The sequence below is a fragment of the Triticum aestivum genome, chromosome 2B, assembly GCF_018294505.1.
Source record: "Triticum aestivum cultivar Chinese Spring chromosome 2B, IWGSC CS RefSeq v2.1, whole genome shotgun sequence".
Lineage (NCBI taxonomy): Eukaryota > Viridiplantae > Streptophyta > Magnoliopsida > Poales > Poaceae > Triticum > Triticum aestivum.
In genome coordinates, this window is record NC_057798.1 from 802,838,273 (window position 1) to 802,853,635 (window position 15,363).

The window sequence follows — 15,363 nt, forward strand, 5'->3', positions numbered from 1 at the left end:
CATTACATTACAAGAAATCCGTTAATACATGACAGATTTCCGGTGACGTTCTGGGAATCCATCATGAACCGGCCTTGTACGGCCCCAAAGCCCGCCGAAGCCCGCTAGAGCCCGCCTAACCCATTCCTCGTATAAAACCTAACCCTAAGCCTCTCCCTGCCCCGATCTTGTTCTCCCTCCATCGCCGCCCCCATCATCTTCTTCCTTCTCCTAGATCCACTCCTTTCCGTCCTCCGCACACCCACCGCTCCCACGGTCTTTCCTTCCTAGTCCCAATCCCCACACCTCCCCGGCCTCTCCCGTCCTTCCTCCATTTGCAATCCTAGTGGCAACCATCACCCCTACACACCATTGTGTACCTTTACGGCTATCCCCTCCGGCCCTCCCCTCCACCCTATCTTCACGGTGATGGTTGATCCGCAGCATGTGTTGCTGATCTGCCGAGTTTGATGGCGGCGGCAGCCCGAGTGATGAGATCCGCGTCTTGGGCGCGCGTAGATCTAGCATGGGCTCAACCCCCGATGTTGGCCTTGTAATGGCTCGCGGGAGTTCGTAGTGTACCCTAGCCGCCACTGGATTCCGGTGTGGCTCCCGCCCCTTCTGTTGGCTTCCTCGACACCATGGCCTCATGCTGCTGCTTCGACCACATGTCAGGTTCATTTGCCTGTGCTGGTAGCCATAACAGCCGTTCGTGGGCAGGGTAGGAAGCCTAAGGCTGGTGCGTGGACTCCCTCTTCGATTGATTGCTTAAGGCACATGTATACGAGTGAGATGTGTGTGCGTGCAGCAGCCCGTGTTTTGTGTTTGCGGGTTTCCTCTCTGAATTTTAACACTGAATTTTCTCTGTATCTTTACACTGCAGGGTACCAGTACAGACAGAGGGCACATGTTCATCAACCGGCTGCACTGTGCTATGTGGGCTTCTAATTTTGTTTAATTTTCGACCCAGATCTAATTCAGTTTGGATTTTTCGGACAGTTTGATGTATCTCTGTTCTCTAAATCAATATAATTAAGTGTACTATATGCATTCAGTTTAGTTTTCTATCAAAATATAATTTAGTATGAATTAGTGTAATCAGGTGGTGAATAATTTCATCAAATAGGAGACATGACTTCTGTTACTGTGTTAATATGACGACATGTTCTGTTTAGAGTTCTATAGATTTATTAGTGGCCACGACTCATAGTTATTTTGCATGCCATTTGAAGTTTACTTGTCAAGCAATTGATTTTTACTACTGTAAGTGCCTTGGATAAACATTTAGTTTCTTGTGTATAGTTGTTGACACATAAAAATATTGAAGCTTATGCCCGCCATATCGATGAGCCGCGGCTTCACTTCATTGATATTGTTTGTTAGTGATGCCATTTTCTCAGCGGGTTTGTATGGCCTTAACTACCGCCGAGTACTTGTGTTCTCTGATGTATGTTCTATTATGTTCTCACTTATGTCAACTTGATTAGACTTTCATTTGACCCACTTTTCTTTGGATTAATATTAGACAACCTCATGTTTATTTTTGTTTTAAAGTAGATACTTTGTTATTCTCATATTTAGTCATGGTAAAATTTATGAACTTTGGATGACAAGTAATTTATTTTTGAAGTCTGTTCTAATTCTCTTATTTCTACCATCTACTATATAATGTTGTTGTAAATATGTTAGGTATGATTGGGTAGCGGGCTTTTTGGTGCTGGCCATCACAATCCGCCATGGCATTATACTTACCATCAGGAGGGCCGACGACAAGAACGTGAATAACAACCTCAATAGTATCATATATTCTGTTGTTGTAAATTGGATTGTACTTGTAAATTGGATTGTACTGGTTCTTGACCTTGTGTGATATATCTTGTCAATATATTCTGTAATTTTCATTTCATGGAGGATTTTTGTAAACTGAACCAATGGATGGCTGCATATTGAATATCCGTATCATATATGATAACAATTCGGAAATACTTCATCTTGGCCGAGAGTTGGTATTATGATTTGTCTAATGCATCATGCTAAAAAATGTACTGGTTCAAAATTGGTTTCGTAATTTAATTTGTGCCTAAAACCATGATGTTTTGTGTGACGAAAAATAATGTCCACGTAGGCATCATGTCATTCCAATTGGTTGATCGAAAAATCCTACGTGGCGTTGGTCCTGTGACAGTTTATTCCGTCATGAATGGTTGGGCATAGTTTGGGTTGGGTGGGCTTGGGGGTAGATCCATGACGGACAAGGACTGTCATGGAAGGCCTGATGTCAAATTATGACGCCATATACATGACGGATTTCAAATCCGTCATTGATAGACACCGATGACAGATTTGCACTGATGCATGACGGATGAGGACCGTCACGTATTAACAGGTTTCTTGCAGTGTTACTTCCCCCGGGGGGTTCCGGTAACCCCTCTGGTACTCCGTTTTTACCGGAACTTTTCTGGAACCATTCCGATGTCCGAATATAGCCTTCCAATATATCAATCTTTATGTCTCGACCATTTCGAGACTCCTCATCGCGTCTATTATCTCATCTGGGACTCTGAACAAACTTCGGTCATCAAAACATATAACTCTTAATACATATCGTCATCGAACGTTAAGCGTGAAGACCCTATGGGTTCGAGAACTATGTAGACATGATCGAGACACATCTCTGATCAATAAAAAACATCGGAACTTCGATGCTCATATAGGCTCCTACATATTCTACAAGGATTTTTCTCGGTCAAACCACATAACAGCATACATTGTTCCCTTTGTCATCGATATGTTACTTGCCCGAGATTTGATCGTTGGTGTCTTCATACCTAGTTCAATCTCGTTACCGGCAAGTCTCTTTACTCGTTCCGTAATGCTTCATCCCGTAAATAACTCATTAGTCACATTGCTTGCAAGGCTTATAGTGATGAGCATTACTGAGAGGGGCCAGAGATACCTCTCCGATACACGGAGTGACAAATCCTAATCTCGATCCATGCCAACTCAACAAGCACCTTCAGAGACACCTGTAGAGCATCTTTATAATCACCTCGTTATGTTGTGACGTTTGATAGCACACAAGATGTTCCTCCGGTATTCGGGAGTTGCCTAATCTCATAGTCTGAGGAACATGTATAAGTTACAAAGAAAGCAATAACAATAAACTTAACAATCATTATGCTGAGCTAACGGATGGGTCATGTCCATCACATCATTCTCTAATGATGTGATCTCGTTCATCAAATGAAAACACATGTCTATGGTTAGGAAACATACACTAGTGCAGAACCGGCCTTTAGTGCCGGTTCGTGACGGCCTTTAGTGCCGGTTCGCCAACCGGCACTAAAGAGTTGGGACTAAAGGTCCCCCCTTTAGTACCAGTTCGTCACGAACCGGCGCTAAAGTGCAAACATGTGGCACGAGCTAGGCCCGGGTGCACGTAGGGCTTTAGTACCGGTTGGTAACACCAACTGGTACTAAATGTTTGTGTTTTTTTAACTTTTCCTTTAATTTTGTGTTTCAATTTAATTTAGTGATTGTTTTACATTATAACGAGTTGTTAAATCATTAGGTGAAAGTACCACGGATTAGTTTCGACTGGATGCAGATCTAGCTAGCTAAGTGATCAAGTATATGCCATATCCATATTATACTTGATCACAGGTGATCAAGTATAATATATATGGATATGGCATATATATATATATATACTTGATCACTTGGGTACGATCCATCCAGCTGAAACTAATCTGTGGTTTCTTTCATTAAATGATATAATAACTCGTCATCAACATCATATTAATATAAAAACTCTTGCATCATATCATCAACATGAGTATATATATACTCTAGCTAGCTAGCTAAAAATCATCGTAGTCGTCATTATCACTATTTAATCATCATAGTCATTACCGCTATCTAATCACCACCAACAGTAGCTCTTAAAGAAGAAACATTCACTTGTAAGCAAAAATATCATCGAGTTCACATGATTGTCATGATATTATAAGCGTTCATATATATATATAACACCACAAAAGCAAATCACTCTTTGAGATTAAGTTCAGAACGAAGAACACGGACATGAAAGGACAAGTATTAAGAGCAGCATGAACTAGCTAAATCACTCCTGCTACTCTCTCTTTGGTAAAATAGCATAGAACATGTATAGCTCTCCTGATTCATCATAGTGGAGCATGCAGATGAACCTGTCTCCTAATCGTGGGCTGCGCTTCTCATTGCTGCCCCCTAGTACTTCTCTGCGATCGTTAACAATTTTCCTCCAATCTTTCACTATTAAGCAGTCATCGCTTCTAGAAATCCTGAATGCATTCATGTGCAATGCAGGATATCTTGGCCGTAAGCTGACAATTGACATGTGACCTTTAGTCTCGATCCCCTGAGGCACAACTGTCATCGGGAGTCCCTGTTGAAGAACATCGTATAGTACTTAATTAATATACTTAGCAATGAAAGTTTAGCTAAAAAAATTATGTATGCAAAAGATGCACCGAGGACAAATAGTAAAAATCTTACCATCATTCCTAAGTAGATGTGACCGTAGTTCAATACCATCACCATTGGTCGCACGTTTTGAGTACTAACATTTCTAAGTGCAGGAAGAAAATTTGTCTTGACAGTATGAAGGTCCTCAAGCCATGAAACATAATGACTTATCTCCTCACAATTTAGTTCAGCTCCGAGATAGTAGTAGGTCCTGTCTACCAAGCGCCGGACATGTTTGCTTGAATGGAAATAAGCTGTCAATAGAAATTAGTTGTCAATTATTTTTGAATAAGCAATATCAAAGAGAAAGGTATAGTTGAGAAGAACTCACATAATGGTAGAACTGGAGGCGTCTGCACATCGACCCATATGTCTCTATTACCTTCAATATCATCTTCTGGACGAATATCAAAGGTGATAACCATACCAGGCTCAAATGCATAAGCCTTGCATAGTGCTTGTCAAGTTTTGCATTCAAAATAGGTGTACGTGTGTGCATTGTATACTTTGACGTTGAAAGTACAACCATGCTCAGTTTTCAGGTAAACTCTCTTTACCTCCATAGTTTCCATATCATTGAAACCTATCTTATCCAAGACAAAAATTCTTGCATGGCAGGAGATGCGCTAGTAGAATAGTGAAAATTAAAAATTATAAGTCAGGCAAATGAATCATATATAAGTCATGCTTAATTACGAAAACAGACTTGTCGTTGTGACTTACTGTATCGAATTCGAAGGTCTCATCCAGCTTGATGCTGAATCACCTATCATCAACAAGGAAATTTCTGTCGCACTGGCCGTGCTGGTCTTCACAATATTCGCACATAATGAAATTTTTTCCGTCGTAAGACGACATTTCCTATGTTCATATAGGCGAAACATTAAACACTTACTAATTCAATTAATTCAACTACTTTTATTAATTCAACTAAGCATTTACTAAAAATAAACTAGTTATATTAATTCAACTAATCTCATATACCTAAATTTTCTTGCTAAAAATAAACTAATTCTATTAATTCAACTAGTTCAACTAAGCATTTACTAAAAATAAACTAGTTATAATAATTCAACTAGTTCAACTAAGCATTTACTAAAAATAAACTAGTTATATTAATTCAACTAGTTCAACTAAGTATTTACTAAAAATAAACTAGTTATATTAATTCAAATAATCTCATATACCTAAATTTTAATTAGTTTAAATAATCTCATATACCTATAAATTTTCTTACTAAAAATAAACTAGTTCTATTAATTCAACTAGTTCAACTAAGCATTTCTAAAATTATACTAGTTATATTAATTCAACTAGTTCAAATAATCTCATATACCAAAATTTCTTACTAAAAATAAACTAGTTCTAATTCATCTAACATTAACATTTCTAACATTCTAAAAATAAATTAGTTATATTAATTAATTCATCTAAACAATAAAAAATAGAAAATAAGTAAAAAAAATATGTGTGTGTGTATGTGTGTACGTACATGTGTGTACGTGTAGTGTGTGTGTGTGTGTGTGTATGTGTATGCATGTGTGTATGTGTGTGTGTGTGTGTGTGGGTACTACGATCGAGCGGGCGTACGAGCGGCGGGGGCGGACGGCGACGAGACGGGCGGCGGGGGCGGCGACGATGACGTACGGGCGGCGGGGGCACGCGGAGGGCGGCGGGAATGGTGACGACGTGCGGCGGGGGCGACGGCACGGTGGCGCGGCGGCGTCGGCGTCGGAGATCGATGTCGCGCGAGAGAAGTGGAACGAAGTGGTCGACGATAACCGAATTTTCGTAAGTGCCATATATATAGGAGGGGCCTTTAGTACCGGTTGGAGCCACCAACCGGTACTAAAGGCCAATTTTGGCCAGCCCAACCGGCGGGAAACGAGGGCCTTTAATACCGGTTGGTGGCTCCAACCGGTACTAAAGGGCAACGCATTAGTACCGGTTGGAGCCACCAACCGGTACTAATGGCTATGCGCTCACTAGTAGAAAATGGGTCAAATGTGAAGCACAATAGTGCCGGTTTGAATTTCAGCCGGCACTAATGTGTACATTAGTGCCGGTTCGTGGCGGCGATCAATAGCACCGGTTCGTGGCGAACCTTTAGTACCGGTTCATGCCACGAACCGGTACTAAAGAGGTTGTGTCAGCCTGCGGTCAGGCTATGGCCCCACCATCACAATTTAGTGCCGGTTCGTACCACGAACCGGTACTAATGAGGTTATGGCAAGCTGTTTTTAGTCCCACATTGCTCCCCTAACAAGCCTTTTACCACCTTAAATATGTTATTTCTCAAACTATCACAAGCACTTGGTATTCATTGAACTCTATGTGTAGAATTTGTGGCCGCAATATGAGTCTTTATCGGTTTATAAATCGTTGATGACTCATATTGACAATTCAGATTGTACACACAAAGATCATTGATGATCAAAGTATTTTTGATGTTATAAGATCATATTGACAATTTAGACTGTAAAGAAATGTAAGATCATGATCTAAATGCTCTTATATTTTTTGCGTTCAGTATGCACCAACTGCTAGGCGGGAGGAGCTGTTTAGTACCGGTTCATGGCGAACCTTTAGCACCGGTTCGTGCCACGAACTGGTACTAATGAGGTTGTGTTAGGTAAGGCTAGCTGGAACCGCACGAGCACCTTTAGTAGCGGTTCATGGATGAACCAGTACTACAGTGTCTTAGTAAGCTGTTTTTTAGTCCCACCTCGCGAAGAGAGAGGGATTAGGAGCGGTTTATAAGCCCTGAGCGCAGAGACGATGAAGAAGAGGCTCAATGCTCACGTTGCTTAGCTTCAAGCCTTCAGGAATATGGTAGACTGCAGTTTACACTATTCCGAAAGGTTTGAAGCAAATTAACGAGCATTGCACCTCTTTTTTATTTTTAATAACTTATTACAACTCCAGACTTCTTCTGTTATGGCAAAAACTAATTGCACGTCGGCATTTCTTTTTTTTAAACTTTGGTTATAACTCCAGGCTTTGACCATCAAGTTTTGCAGAAAAGGAAAAATAGCAGGAAAAAAAACTATAGCTGAAAAGAAAAAAACTATATAAAATGACCGTGAAATTGAAAATCACTACAAAATGAACTCTGAAAATGTTGAATTTTGGCAAACTAGATGAAAAACTACTCAGAAATAAATAGAAGAAAATAAATATAACAGAAAAGAAAAAACTATACAAAAAACTACGCAGAAATAAATAGAAGAAAATAAAGCAGAAAAGAAAAAAACAATAAAAAAAATGGGGCGCTGCCCTGTGGGCCTGCTAGGCCACGGGCGTGCAATTACAGGCCTTAAAGGCCCAGCAGACTCACAGGGCAGCGCGCAGAATTTAGGCCCACAAGCCTGCTATATAGAGGAGTTCAAAGAGGTAGCCGCGGTTGGGTTTATAAACCAGTGCGGCTGCCCTTCGCCCGGTGAGGTGGGACTAAACTTTGGGGTGGCAGCGCGAGGCCTTTAGTACCGGTTGGTGGCACCAACCGGTACTAAAGGCCTGCTCTTCCCGCCTCTTGGCCTGGCCAAAGTTGGCCTTTAGTACCGGTTGGTGCCACAAACCGGTACTAAAGGCCCATCCTATATATATAGCACTTACAAAAATTTCAGTTACATCTCCCCACTTTCGTCTCCAACCTCTTGACATCGCCGCGCACCGCTCGATCCCGTCGTCGCTGCCCGTCGCCCGTCGTCCGTCGTCGTCATTGCTGTCCCCGCCGCCGCCCGTCATCGTCGTCATCTCGCGCCGCCGCCCCGAACGCCGCCGCCGTCCGTCGTCGTCGCCGCGGTCCCGTACGTCGTCTCTCGCACCCGCGCGCCGGCGCCCCCGCCCCGTACGCCGCCGCCCTCGCCCCGTACGCCGGCGTCCCCGCTCGTACGTACGGGGCGGCGGCGTACGGGGCGGCGTACACACACATACACACATATACACACACTACACACACACACACACACACACACCCATTTTTTACTTATTTTCTATTTTCTGTTTTCTGTTTTTTAGAAAATTTCATTAGATATTAATTAGCTAGGTATGTGAGATTTGAACTAGTTGAATAATTAATATAACTAGTTTATTTTTAGTAAGAAAATTGTCGAACTAGTTTATTTAGGTATATGAGATTTGAACTAGTTGAATAATTAATATAACTAGTTTATTTTTAGTAAGAAAATTGTCGTATCTGAGATTTGATTATCTAATTAAAATATTATAGTTAGATATATATTTGAACTAGTTTATTTTTAGTAAATGCTTAGTTGAACTAGTTGAATTAATATATAGAACTAGTTTATTTTTAGTAAATGCTTAGTTGAACTAGTTGAATTAATATATAGAACTAGTTTATTTTTAGTAAATGCTTAGTTGAACTAATAGAATTAATATAACTAGTTTATTTTTAGTAAATGCTTAGTTGAACTAACAGAATTAATATAACTAGTTTATTTTTAGTAAATGCTTAGTTGAATTAATAGAAGTAGTTGAATTAATTGAATTAGTAAGTGTTTAATGTTTCACCTAATATGAACATAGGAAATGTCGTCTGACGACGGAAAAAATTTCGGTGTGTGCACATACTGTGAAAACGAGCGCAGCCAGTGCGACAGAAATTTCCTTGTTGATGGTAGGCGATTCAGCATCAAGCTGGATGAGACTTTCGAATTCGATACAGTAAGTCACGAGGACAAGTCTGTTTTCGTAATTAAGCATGACTTATATATGCTTCATTTGCCTGACTTATAATTTTTAATTTTCACTATTCTACTAGCGCATCCCATGCCATGCAAGAATTTTTGTCTTGGATAAGATAGGTTTCAAAGATATGGAAACTATGGAGGTAAAGAGAGCTTATCTGAAAACTGAGCATGATGGTTATACTTTCAACGTCAAAGTATACAATGCACACACGTACACCTATTTTGAATGCAAAACTTGGCAAGCACTATGCAAGGCTTATGCATTTGAGCCTGGTATGGTTATCACCTTTGATATTCGTCCGGAAGATGATATTGAAGGTAATAGAGACATATGGGTCGATGTGCAGACGCCTCCAGTTCTACCATTATGTGAGTTCTTCTCAAATATATTTTTGTCTTTGATATTGCTTATTTCAAAAATAACTGACAACTAATTTCTATTGACAGCTTATCTCCATTCAACCAAACATGTCCGGCGCTTGGTAGACAGGACCTTCTACTGTCCCGGAGCTGAACTAAACTGCGAGAGATAAGTCATTATGTTTCATGGCTTGAGGATCTTCATACTGTCAAGACAAATTTTTTTCCTGCACTTGGAAATGTTAGTACTCAAAACGTGCGACCAATAGTGATGGTATTGAACTACGGTCACATCTATTTAGGAATGATGGTAAGATATTTACTATTTGTCCTCAGTGCATATTTTGCATACATATTTTTTTTAAACTTTCATTGCTGAGTATATTAATTAAGTACTATACGATGTTCTTCAACAGGGACTCCCGATGACAGTTGTGCCTCAGGGGATCGAGACTAAAGGTCAGATGTCAATTGTTAGCTTAAGGCCAAGATATCCTGCATTGCACATGAATGCATTCAGGATTTCTAGAAGCGATGAATGCTTAATAGTGAAAGATTGGAGGAAAATTGTTAATGATCGCAGAGAAGTACTAGGGGGCAGCAATGAGAAGCGCAGCCCACGATTAGGAGACAGGTTCATCGGCATGCTCCAGTATGATCAATCAGGAGAGCTATACATGTTCTATGCTATTTTACCAGAGAGAGAGTAGCTAGCAGGAGTGATTTAGCTAGTTCTTCATGCTGCTCTTAATTAGTACTTGGCCTTTCATGTCCGTGTTCTTCGTTCTGAACTTAAGTGATTTGCTTTTGTGGTGTTATATATGAACGCTTATAATATCATGACAATCATGTTGAACTCGATGATTGGTTCTACTAGAAAATTCTATTTATATATATATATATATATATATATATATATATATATATATATATATGCATAACGTTTACAATGTGTAGTATCGTAAAATACCAGCAAACGAAAAAGAATTAAAATGGAAACACAAAATTAAATGAAAAAGAAACCATAAAACTAAAAAACCCCAAACCTTATAGTACCGGTTGGTGTTACCAACCGGTACTAAAGGGCTCCAGGCCCCCGGAGCTAGCTCGTGCCACGTGGTTTCCCTTTAGAACCGGTTCGTGCAGAACCGGTACTAAAGGGGGGGGGCCTTTAGTGACCACACTTTAGTGCCGGTTATGGAACTGGCACTAAAGGGCCTTACGAACCGCTGCTATTGCCCGGTTCTGCACTAGTGCCACCCGCACCGGCGCTATTTTTAGTCCCACCTCGCCGAGCGAAGGGCAGCCGCACTGGTTTATAAACCCAGTCGCAGCTGCCCATTCGAACTCCTCTATATAGCAAGCTTTTGGGCCTAACTAGGGCGCGCTGCCCTGTGAGCCTGCTGGACCTTCTGTGCCTGAATTTGCACACCCTAGGTCTGGCAGGCCCACCGGGCAGTGCCCCAACAATTTTTTATAGAATTTTTTTCTTTTGTGCATTATTTATTTTCTTTTATTTATTTTTTGGGTAATTTTTTTATATAGTTTTTTCTTTTCTGCTTTATTTTTTTTCTATTTATTTTTGAGTAGTTTATTTTGCTGTATTTAGTTTCTTTGTGAATATTTTTGCTTTATATAATTTTTTTCTTTTCTGCATTATTTATTTTCTTCTATTTATTTTTGAGTAATTTTTTATATAGTTTTTCCTTTTCTGCTTTATTTTTTTCTTCTATTTATTCCTGAGTAGTTTTTTTTGCTGTATTTAGTTTCTTTGTGAATATTTTTGCTTTATATAGTTTTTTTCTTTTCTGCATTATTTATTTTCTGCTATTTATTGCTTTATATAGTTTCTTTTCAGAGTTCGTTTTACTATGATTTACTGTTTCACGATCATTTAGCTCTCTGAACAAATTGCTGTGATTTTCATTTTCACGGTCATTTAGCTCTGACCTAAACAAATCGGTGACTGAATAACAGCAAATGATGTCAGAACGTGTTGGAAATTGATGACGTCGCTTCGAATGCTGCATAATGCCGGCTCAAAAAAAGTCTGGAGTTCAAATAAGTTAAAAAAATGAAGTGCCCGTGTAACTGATGAGTTCTCGTCCGAAACTGGTGAAGACTCATATTGAGTCCACAAATCATACACATAGAGTTCAATGAAGACCAAATGCTTGTGATAGTTCGAAAAATAACATATTTAAATTGTGCATCTGAACGCAGAAAAAATACATTGATCAGTACCGCCTTTCAGCCAAAATGCGCTACTGCTACAGAGAAGTACATAAAAAAAATACATTGATCATCAATGATCTTTTTGTATAGAAACTAAATTGTCAATAGGAATCTACCACCGATTTAAGAACCGGCGAAGACTCCTATTAGAGCCACAGATCCTACACATAGAGTTCAATGAAGACCAAATGCTTATGATAGTTTGAGAAGTAACATATTTAAGGTGGTCAAATTCTTGCTACAGGAGCGAGGCGGGACTAAAAATAGCCCCTTCCACAACCTCTTTAGTACCGGTTCGTGCCACGAACTGGTACTAAAGATGCTGGTGCCTGGCCAGCATTTGTAGTACCGGTTTGTGGCACGAACCGGTACTAAAGATTCGCAATGAACCGGTATTAAAGGTCTCCTCCCGCCTTGTCATTTGAACCAGCACTAATGGACGCATTAGTGCCGGCTCATATGCAAACCGGTACTAATGTTTCTCATATTTGACCCTTTTTCTACTAGTGATAACCATCTTTGATTAACGAGCTAGTCAAGTAGAAGCATACTAGGGACCATATGTTTTGTCTATGTATTTTCACACATGTACTAAGTTTCCGTTTAATACAATTCTAGCATGAATAATAAACATTTATCATGATATAAGGAAATATAAATATCAACTTTATTATTGCCTCTAGGACATATTTCCTTCAGTACTACATTGAAATGTGATGGGAACAAGCCAAAGATTAATTGAGGGTTTTTGTTTCGAGGTCCGAAACAGCTCCCAATAAGTTTAGTGGAACACAAATTTCAAGTACTACTGCTCAAATGCGGTTGCACAAGTCAGTGATGTAACTGGTCATACATGTCAGACCAAGCCGATGCGTGTTTCTTCGGTGAGACGCAGGTTCAACTGACCGTCTGTTGGTGCGTCCGACCATAGGTATTACGCGATGGAGGCTTGTGGTTGTGGCTTTAGGTGATTGTCACGACCAAATATTCAAAAACTAGTGATAAATCAATTACCATCTTTTTCCAGATGACCAAGTATTTTCACAGGAACACAATACATATAGATGCAGTGATTGTCACGGTTGCAAACCGCCGTGGCGCTGCAAGTTCACTACAGCAGCAACCGAGTAGGTCACTGCATCGCTGGCGGAGAAGGAGGGCAGCTCACCTTGCCTATGATGCATACCAGCAACACCGCCGCAGTTGGTCCCGTGATTTGGCTTCTCCTACCGCCCATTTGAATAGTTGTACCGGCTTCTCATGCGATTCCGCAGGCATGCACATTCTTTCCTCCGTAGTCAACTTCGTGAATATGATTTCTGCCGTTATCCCCACCTCAAAATCAACGCGACGCTGCCAGATGCTGACATCCCTCGGCTTCTCTCCCCTAAGATCGACTTGTGCCTCCGCCTTGTGCTTTGCCAGGCGCAGCTTCTTCGAACTTGTCTTCAATTGATGCTTCGCTTCCTCGATCCAATTTTCCCTTGCTGCCCACCACCTGAAATGCAGCCATGGCATGTCCTCCGGCGCCATGGATCTGTGATTCGAGAGCAATGGATCCCCTCTGAAACACACGTGGGTTTCGCTCAAAGGCGGCAGTGCTGCGAGCTGCAGCGAGAGGGCAGCCCGCAGGATCCTGGGATCTAAGGGATCCTCCATGCATGGTGGGATCCGCCATGGCAGGATCCAGTGGGTTAGGCGGGGAGGCGAGCATATGCGCTGGGAAAGCCCTAGGCGGCTAAGATAAAGATAATACTACTCCACTCCGTCCATATTTAAATACAAAGGCCACCAACAGAAACCCAGACAAAAATTGATCATGCTGCCGACATCCTGGTTTATTGGCGCCCTTTTTATTTTGTGCCATTGTTTGATGAAAAAATTAACTAATAAAGTGTTAATGCATGTCACCAAAAATTATAACATTGGAATCACATTTGAACATAGTTTTCGATGATATTACATTTTATGACATGCATAAGTACCGTGTTACTTAAAATTATGGTCAAAAATTGGCACAAAATACAAAGGAGGTCAATAGAAGTGCAACCCATGATTTAACTACTCGCATGCAAGCAGTGGAATAGTAGTGTCATTCTCAACTACTACATCCCTCACGTCCACTCAATTTGCATGGACTGTATAAGTGACCATCAATTAATTGAATGACTTTACACGCATCAAATTATTAGATGGGGTGCATCTTCGCACAAAACGGTGTCCCACCGTGTACCCGCGTGTCCATGTGAGGGAATGAGTGTGTGCGTGCACATCTTCGCTTCGTGCACGTACTGCCAGTGTGCGTGAGAGAGGACGAGTACATTCTTTTGGAACCAGTAGCACGTCAGTGTGATCAATCCATACAAGAAGGTCGCAACAACACCTCCACATCCACGTGGTTTCATGGATCCCCCCGTCCACATCATTTTAATTAAAATATATACTAAAAAGGGAGACACACTGTGTAGCGTGCCATTGGAATTCTAATTTACGTGTTTTGCACGTACTGGAAGTACTAGTTAGGTACACGTGCATTGCACGCATGAGATTTGGCAACCAAATTATCAATAAATACCACACTATAGAATGTAAGCTTTGAGTCAAATTATCATATGTGGTGGATCTCATTCAAAATAAATTAGTTTTTATAAAAAAGTTAATCTATTTTAAGATTCATGGAATTTTGCGTTGTAAAGCATAAAGTAAAAACAAATAATGGTAATTCATCTAGAAAAAAAATGTTTGGACAATTATGATATGTAAGATTCTAGAACAAAGGAGAAGTGCTTGTGTTTTTAGGTTTGTGCGTTATGCTTAAAAGTATCTTGAAGACAATGAGACAACCCCAAAGTCCTGTCTTGATGTAGTGTTTGAATTACTGACCACTATTGTTGGCACAAGCTCTTCAAACTCGCTGTCTAAATCAGTTCAGCTTCTTGAGTCTCAACTTCAAGTTGAAAGACATGAATCATATGTGTTGCGACAGGAAGCCGAAGGACTGAGGAAGTCCCTGCAGAATTCAGATGCATACTTTCTGGTGCAACAGCAAGTGCTGGAGGATTTAAGCGCCAAACAAGAGAAAGCTAATAAGCTTGCTAAGAGTCTTGCCAGCATGGTGGATACCCAGGATATTGTTTCTTGAGCTCTTGTGAAGTGGTTTTAGGTTTGGACTTATTTTGCTACGGCGTTTATTTGTACTGGTCGCCAACTTTGACAACCAGTGTATGTAATATGTTGCTTTGTTCCCCATATTTGCATTGGTGGCGAACTTTGATGCCTAGTGGTTGTAATATGTGTAATAGCCGGAATAGGCCAGTGTATGTTCCTTGCTTATTTATTTCCCTGTTGTCTTGTTTTTTCCATTGCTTGTAGTAAGTGCAGATCTTTTTCCGTGGTTTGCTAGTGGCTGCAATAACCTATTTTTTTAAAACTAGGCCACAACGCAACATACGGGCCGTTGTCACCATGGTCCTTCGATCTGCTGTAGTTACCATGGGCCTCCTACGGGCCTACTATGGGCCGTAGAATCAATGGGCCTTCTAGGGGCCGTATGATCGATTGGCCAAACATA